Here is an 8447-nt window from a genome sequence, read left to right on the forward strand (position 1 = left end):
TAATCTGCCCCCGAGCCGGGCGCGGTATCACTTAACCTAAGTCCGTCTGGCCGGCCCGTGGGGTTCCTCGTCACACGCGGAGTGCCAGTCACGTGGTAGGCACTGCGTTCTCGTTGCCGTGTACTTTGGACGTGGTTCTAGACGACAGGAGGTTCTGGAAGGAGTGCGGAGCGTGGGGGAGCGACGGGGCGGCCTCCCCCGTGTCCCTTCGTGGTTGCCTCTGCGTGACTAGGGCACGGCGTTGAGACCAGGATTTGATGTTGGCACAGCGCTGGGCGCCGTCGCGAGCCGGAGGCACAGACGTGAACAAAACGTCTAAGAATCGCTGCCCTGCCCTCGGCCGTTTACGTTCCAGGTGCGTGTGGGGGGCGGACTGTAAATGAGCGCGTGTCAGGTGGTGCCGAGTGCAGCGGAGGACAGGGCAAGGGGTGCGGGGTGTGTTGTTAACGTTGGACGGGAATTTGCAGACGTTAAACGCGGGGGGATTTATAGAGCGCGTCCCCCCATTACTGCGACTGCATGCGGGCGTGCGCAGTGGGAAGCAGGACAGGCCGGGAGGGTCTCGCTGAGAAGGCGATGGTCATTCCAGACCCGAAGGAGCGGGCGGGAGGCAGGGCTCTGTCCGGGGTGGGGAGGTGCTCCAGGCCGAGGGCAGAGGGCACAGCAGGTAAGAGTGTTCTCGGGGTGTTGAAGGAACCCAGGGGCGCCGGAGGGGCCGAGAGAGCGGGGTGAGGCGTGGAGGGTGGGGGCAGGAGCGGGCGGCGATGAGAGGAGGCCGCTTGGAGGGTTCGGGCAGGCGACCTAATAGGATTCGTCCGCTCTGGGGAAGTGGATGCAGGTGAGGGTCCGGCTGGGAGCAGGGGCGCCGGCCAGGAGGCCGAGTCGGTGCGCAAGTGGTTGATTTCTAGGTAACGTTTGAGGGGGGAGTTGACAACGTGCGGATGGTTCCGTCTCTGTCCGTGCAGAGTCGCCTCGTTCTCTTTTCCAGCTGCCCGGGCTGCCTTTGCCAGCATGTATCCGACCGGCCCCTGGCGCGTGGGCATGTCGGCCCCTGGCTTCTGCCGCGGAGCAAGCAGATGACGTGCACGTGTCGTGCATGCAGTTATTTGTCCGTAAGACCAGGTGCCGGAAAGAGAATCTCGGAGCCCTCGCGGGTGCTGTCCCGGTTTGGGGCCCGGACCTTGCCCACCTGTGCTCTTCTCTGCGCCCGCCTGTTAGACGGGAAACGCCCCGGCCTCGCGTTCTTTTCAGTGTTCAGGGCCTTTGAACTTCCTGTTCTGCAGGACGGGCGTGTGCCGTGCCTGCGAAAGTGCTACTTGCTTGTGGTTTCGTGGCTGTCTTTATGTGGCGGGAAAGTTTTTCCTTCGTGTCCAAGCCTTGCACCAACCTTCCTGACGCTTTGGCTCTCATCTGCGCCTGGTAGTTTCCGACCTGCTGGACGTTTTTAGGAAGTGTGTTTATCAGTAAGTCTTTTAGCTCTCGGGTCTTCAGTCCTATTTTTATTATTAATTGATTGATTGTGTTTATTTAAAAAAATTTTTTTTTAATTTTTATTATTGAGACAGAGCGTAAGCAGGGGTGGGGCTGAGAGAGAGGGAGACACAGAATCTGAAGCAGGTTCCAGGCTCTGAGCTGTCAGCACAGAGTCCAACGCAGGGCTCGAACTCACGAACTTCGGGATCATGACCTGAGCCGAAGGCGGACACTTAACCGACTGAGCCACCAGGTGCCCCTGATTGTGTTTATTTTTGAGAGAGAGAGTGAGGGGGCCAGAGAGAATGCCAAGCCCTCTTCCGGGCTCAAACTCATGAACCACGAGATTATGAGCAGAGCCGAAGTGGGTCGCTCAACCGACTGAGTCACCCAGGAGCCACTTTGAGTCCTATTTTCAAAAGGCCATCACCTTGGGGCAGCTGGGTGGCTCAGTCGGTTAACTGCCAAATTCAGCTTAGGTCATGATCTCCTGGTTTGTGGGTTCCAGCCCCGCGTCGGGCTCCGTGCTGACAGCTCAGAGCCTGGAGCCTGCTTCGGATTCTGTGTCTCCCTCTCTCTCTTGGCCCCTTTCCTGCTTGCACGTGTGCTCGCGCGCACGCTCTCTCTCTCTCAAAAATAAAACATTAAAAAATTTTTAAGAAAAAAACGCTATCACCTTTCTGAGATTTTTAGGAGACTTACTATGTTTTCAGCATTTTTATGCTGCTGTGATCTCATGCTACGGATCCTTTGACAGTTTTGGTTTTTCTATGTAAGTCTTTCATCCGTTTGGAATTTATCCCAATATAAGGCTTAAGATACAGATCTGACTTTACTGTTTTATCCAGAAGTCTTTTATTTTATTTTTTATTTTTAAAAATTTACATCCAAATTAGTTAGCATATAGTGAAACAATGATTTCAGGAGTAGATTCCTTAGTGCCCCTCCCCCATCTAGCCCCTCCCCCCTCCCCTCCCCCCTCCAGTAACCTTCTGTTGGTTCTCCATATTTGTGAGTCTCTTATGTTTTGTCCCCCTCCCTGTTTTTATATTATTTTTGCTTCCCTTCCCTGTGTTCATCTGTCTGTGTCTTAAAGTCCTCATATGAGTGAAGTCATCTGATTTTTGTCTTTCTCTAATTTCACTTAGCATAATACCCTCCAGTTCCATGCACGTAGTTGCAAATGGCAAGATCTCCTTTTTCATTGCCGAGTAATACTCCATTGTATATTTATACCACATCTTCTTTTTTTTTATTTTATTTATTTATTTTTTATTAAAAATTTTTTTTTAACGTTTATTTATTTTTGAGACAGAGAGAGACAGAGCATGAACGGGGAGGGTCAGAGAGAGAGGGAGACACAGAATGGGAAGCAGGCTCCAGGCGCTGAGCCATCAGCCCAGAGCCCGATGCGGGGCTCGAACTCACGCACCGTGAGATCGTGACCTGAGCCGAAGTCAGACGCTCAACCGACGGAGCCACCCAGGCGCCCCATATACCACATCTTCTTTATCCATTCATCCATCGATGGACATTTGGGCTCTTTCCACACTTTGGCTATTGTCGATAGTGCTGTTATAAACACAGGGTGCATGTGTCCCTTCGAAACAGCACACCTGTATCCCGTGGATAAATACCTAGTTGTGCAGTTGCTGGGCCGTAGGGTAGTTCTATTTTTAGCTTTTTGAGGGACCTGCATACTGTTTTCCCGAGTGGCTGCATTAGCTTGCATTCCCACCAACAGTGCAAGAGGGTTCCCCTTTCTCCGCATCCTTGCCAACATCCGTTGTTGCCTGAGTTGTTCACGTGAGCCATCCTGACAGGTGTGAGGTGGTATCTCATTGTGGTGTTGATTTGCATTTCCCTAATGATGAGTGATGTTGAGCATTTTCTCACGTGTCGGTTGGCCATCTGTCATCCAAATGTCTTGAATCAAACAGTCTGTCTTTTGCTGCTCTGAAGCCCTCCCTTTGCCCTGTTCTGGATTTCTACTGTATCTGGGTCTGTTTCTTGACCTTGTATTTATTCCACTCATCTGCTCATATACACTTCCCCATTGGGGCTTTATGTTATGTTCTAGTATCTGGTCCAAAGAGTAGGTTTTCAGCGTGTTTCGGTTTGACCTTGGAACAGGTCATTAGTAGGAGTCGGAAAGGGTTCACAGTGGAGGACAGGGCCCGGCAGACTAGCCCCTCTGGGGTTGACAGTCGTGGCGATGCGAGGGCACGGGTCTCAGCCAGCTCTTCAGCAGCCCCACAGCATGCGTGTGGCCAAGGTGGGGAAGGTTGGCCAGATACTAGGATAGCTGATTGAGGTCTCCCAGCAGTTAATAATCCTGCCCAAAGGGTTAAGAGATCAGGGTTATTCTGGAGAAGAGTGTTTGGGGTGTGCCCTGGACCTTACTCAAAACCCCTGTAAGCAACTGGGATGTGGACCTGCGTGTTACGTTTTCACGGGACACTGACTTGGAGGGCTACCGTGCGTCTGCACGGGTTGCCTTCGGGCTCCTGTGTGACGGGAAGAGGCTGCGGCTTAACGGAAGGGGGCAATCGGGTGGTTGGGGCACGCGGGAGAGGCCTTCTCCTCCAGGGCAAGGTGCAGGGGCCACGGGCACACCGGAAGGCTGTGCTCCCGAGTTTGGGCGCTGTTCTGCAGGTGGCGGGGATCCCTTTCTTTAAAAATTTTTTTTTTTAATTTATTTTTGAGAGACAGAGACAGACAGAGCACAAGTGGGGGAGGGGCAGAGAATGAGACACAGAATCGGAAGCAGGCTTCAGGCTCCGAGCTGTTGACACAGAGCCTGATGCGGGGCTCGAACTCACAAACTGTGAGATCATGACCTGAACCAAATTCGGACGCTTAACTGACTGAGCCACCCAGGTGCCCTGTCGGGGATCCCTTTCAAGTTTAACCTCGCGGAGAGACGGGACTAGTTGTGTTTTCCATCGGCCTGCGGAGGAGAGCTGAGCCCGGGGGGGGCAAACGGGAAACGGGCAGTGGTCGGCGGGGGCGGGGGTGCCGGAGCGTGGCTTTGCGCCACGGCCGTGGGCCTAACGGGAAGGCAGGCGGCCCGGCGTCCACGAGTGCCCTTTGACCCGCCGTCACGAATGCTTCCTCGCCGGGGACCCTTGCCAAAGGCTGGCCGGGCCTCACCTGGGAGCAGCTGGCCGCCTGGCCCAGGCCGTTAGCCCCGTTGTGTCCTTGCTGCTGACTGTTCTCTAGAGATGGGCTTTGGGCGAGCAGAGAGCGGGAAGCCATCGAGCATCCCCCACGTGGCCGGGGCTGTAGCCAGCAGAGGAGTGGCTTGGGTGGCAGGCGTTGGGGAAATGATGCATCGCTCAGTCTTGCTCTAAAGGAGTCCACGACCCGGCGATAATCGGAACACTGAGTGGGCAGCGCCTCTAGGAGAGCGAGCGGCTGGGTGTGTGGGGTCGGGAGCTCAGAGCGTCCTGGGGCGGGGGGGGCGCGGCTCCCAGGGGTGGGGCAGTGAGGGCAGCGGAACCCCCATAACACCAACATTTTAGGGGCAAGGAGAGCCCTTAACGGAGAGAGGAGACCACGGAAGGGGTGATGTCCCAGGAAATGAGACAAGAGTTTTGAACGGGAGGGGAAAACAGTGCTGTGGAGAAATGTCGTGGGATTTGCCCACCACCGGCAGGCTCAGGGAGAGCAGTCTCAGAAGGCTGGGGGGGGGGGCCCGCTCCCCAGGAGAAGAGGGGAGGGACAGGATTCTACAAGGGGAGTGGAGGGGAGCAGGTAGGGTGGTGTGGACCCCCTCTTTGCACCAGCCCCTCTCCACCGAGGGGCTGCGGTCACCCAGCTGTCCCTGTGGCCACCCACCTGCCGCTGTGGTCACCCACCTGCCTGTGGATGTGCACTGAGGGAGGGGACTTAGGAACGGGCTGGCAGGTATGACCCGTTCGCTGACGTCATGCCATCTGAAGGGGTCACCAGCAGTGGCCTCCCCCAGGGTCTGTTCCAGCCCTTTCCGTCTTCCAAGGCCGAACGCAACAATGGAAGGAGGGCCTGGGGCTGCCCGGGGGGCCCTGGGACTGCGCTGCCCCTTGTCCCCTGCCCCAGCCTGTGTCTCCTGGGGTCACCTTGGTTTCCAGCCCGAGGGCCTGGCTCACTCTCCCCTTCATCGTCTACCTGCCCGTGGGCTTCCCTCACGAGCTGCCCACCCGAAGCACCCTCTGCGCGGGGCTGTGTGCGAGGCGTCCTCTTGGGCCCTGCGTTCCCCGTGCTCTGCCCAGAGGGTTCCTGTGCCCGTGAGCGGCCGCCCCTGGTGGGATCTGAGTTCAAGGGGAAGCTACCCGTTTTCAGTCCCTCGTGAGTCCCCTGGGTCTCCCTGCCCTCAGGATGCTTGTGTCTCTCCTTAGTGCACGCCCTCTGCCTTGCCTCCCCCTTCCTCTCCTCCCTGACCCCTGCGAGGGTGCCCCTTGGTCTCCAGCTCCCATGTGGGAGCATAGAGTTTAAGCCACGTTTTTGGGTCTCAGACACCCAGAATCGAAGTCCATTTATACTTTGACCATTTCTGTCGCCGTCAACCAGCCAGGAGGTTACTCCGTTTACCATCTGTCTGTCCGTCCAGTGAGCCATTCACTTGCTGCTTCTGCTACACGTGTGTGGCCACACGTCCCCCCAGGTGTGGGAGATGCCAGAGGTGCGGCCTCATCCTGTTCGTCCAAGGACATCGCCGCGTCCGTCCGGGGAAAGAGGCACGGCCAATGGGAGCCCCGGGGAGTGCGGTTGGGTCCAGGGAGGGGTGGGGGCAGTGGGACGCGAGGGCTTCAGAGGGCTTTGGGGGCAGTGCCCGCTGCGCCAGCACCTCAGGGGTCAGGCATTCTGGGTAGAGGAGGGTGGACGAGTCGCACTGACCCCAAGTGACCGGAGGGAGCCCAGAAGCAGGGCATTCTGACCTTTGCACTTGGTTTGTAGCAAACAAGGTGCTTCAGATACAAAGAATATTTTATTTTATTTTATTTTATTTTATTTTATTTTATTTTATTTTATTTTATTTTATTTTATTTATTTTGTTATTTTATGTTATTTTATTTGTTTATTATAATGTTTTTTATTTATTTTTGAGAGACAGAGAGACAGCATGAGCGGGTGAAGGACAGAGAGAGAGGGAGACACAGAATCCGAAGCGGGCTCCAGGCTCCGAGGTGTCCACAAAGAGCCCGACGCGGGGCTTAAACTCACGAACCCGCGAGATCATGACCTGAGCCGACGTCGGATGCTTAACCGACTGAGCCACCCAGGTGCCCTCAGTCTGTTTTAAGACACCAACGTCATGGATCCAATTCGTGGCTTCATCAGTTCCTACTTGATCTTGTTTGTCTCTAGAAATAAGATCCATTCTTCAAGTTGCTAAAATACTTGTTTTGATGTTTTCTCGGTGTTACTGAAGTCTTGTCAGACACCCCCGCCCCTGCACCCCCAGAGACTGCGGTCTCAGATCCTCGTGGGCGCCGAGGGTCTCGGCAGGTTGGCCTATGCTTGGCTGGGGCTCTGAAGCTTATCTTCCTCATAAGTTGTAGCTTCTGCGATCTGTCTTTCCTCCCCGGGTGGCACGTTCCTTTGGTTTCGCTTGGCCAGAGTTACGGAACGTCTGTACTGTCATTATGACATACTGACTTGCTTTGTTAGTGTTACTTAAAAAGCACGCGTGCGTTATGAGTGTCTTACTGTGCTTGAGGGGGCAGGTAGTGGGTTCGTCTCCCGGGAGGGGGTAGGGCTGTGTTTGCACGTTAATGTTCCCCTTTGGGACTTGGGTCCTAAATTGAGCATCTCAGGACCGACCACCCCCCCACCTCCGGTGGACGGTGAGTGCCACGTGCTGGCAGACTGGCCGGACCTCCTCCCTACCTGGGTCACCACACCTGCTGATCAGTCCTTCCTCCTGTTCTCGGAACGGTTCCTGTTTTTTCCAGGACCGTTTGACTCACATACAGTTCCCTGTTTATATCCTTTACTATTTACCGATGGGAATGAACATTTCCCTGTTTTTTATAAACAGAAATGTACTTAGAAGCACACACGTTCATATACAGCAACATCCCCTTTCTTATTAAAACCTATAGGGGCACCTGGGTGGCTCATTCGGTTAAACATCTGACTTTGGCTCAGGTCATGATCTCACCGCTCGTGGGTTCGAGCCCCGCGTCGGGCTCTGTGTTGACAGCTCGGAGCCTGGAGCCTGTTTCGGATTCTGTGTCTGCCTCTGTCTCTGCTCCTACCCTGCTCGCTCACTCTCTCTCTCTCTCTCTCTCACAAAAGTAAATAAACATTAAAAAAACCCACCTATAACAACTTCAAAAATTTGAATATAATCCATCTCTTCTGTATTGTGTTATACTTTTTTGTAACGGTTTACAGTGACTCTTCTCTTTTTGCTGTTACTACGAATTTAGGTCTTTCCCAAATGAATTGTAGCAGACACCTTTGGGCGCCTACTCCCCCCATCCATTACCCCCATTCACTTGGTGGTGGGACCCACGTTAAAACTACCCCCCCTTTTTTTTTAACTTGGAATTTTAATTATGTACATGAATAACAGCAGGAGAATGGGGAGTTCCGAGGCTGGACAGTGTCTCTAGGTGAAAAGATTACTAACAGTTCACTCGTAATTGGCATCACCCAGGATAACCGAGAAGGCTAGTGTATTTCCTCCTGAAGAAGAAAGCCGATTTATGACATTCAGGACTGACTTCTCTGCCGTGTCTAACTGGGGTGTCTCTTCGGGACAGAGTGCGATCAGGGGAGGGGCAGAGAGAGAGGGAGACCCAGAATCCGAAGCAGGCTCCAGGCTCCGAGCTGTCCGCACAGAGCCTGACGCGGGGCTCGAACTCACGGGCTGTGATATCATGACCTGAGCCGAAGCCAGACGCCCAACCGACTGAGCCACCCAGACGCCCCACTGGGGTGACTCTTGATCAGACGGGGGCCCCCAGATGTGCAGTGAGCTGATC

Source organism: Prionailurus viverrinus, chromosome E1, assembly GCF_022837055.1.
Source record: "Prionailurus viverrinus isolate Anna chromosome E1, UM_Priviv_1.0, whole genome shotgun sequence".
In the NCBI taxonomy this organism is placed as follows: Eukaryota; Metazoa; Chordata; class Mammalia; order Carnivora; family Felidae; genus Prionailurus; species Prionailurus viverrinus.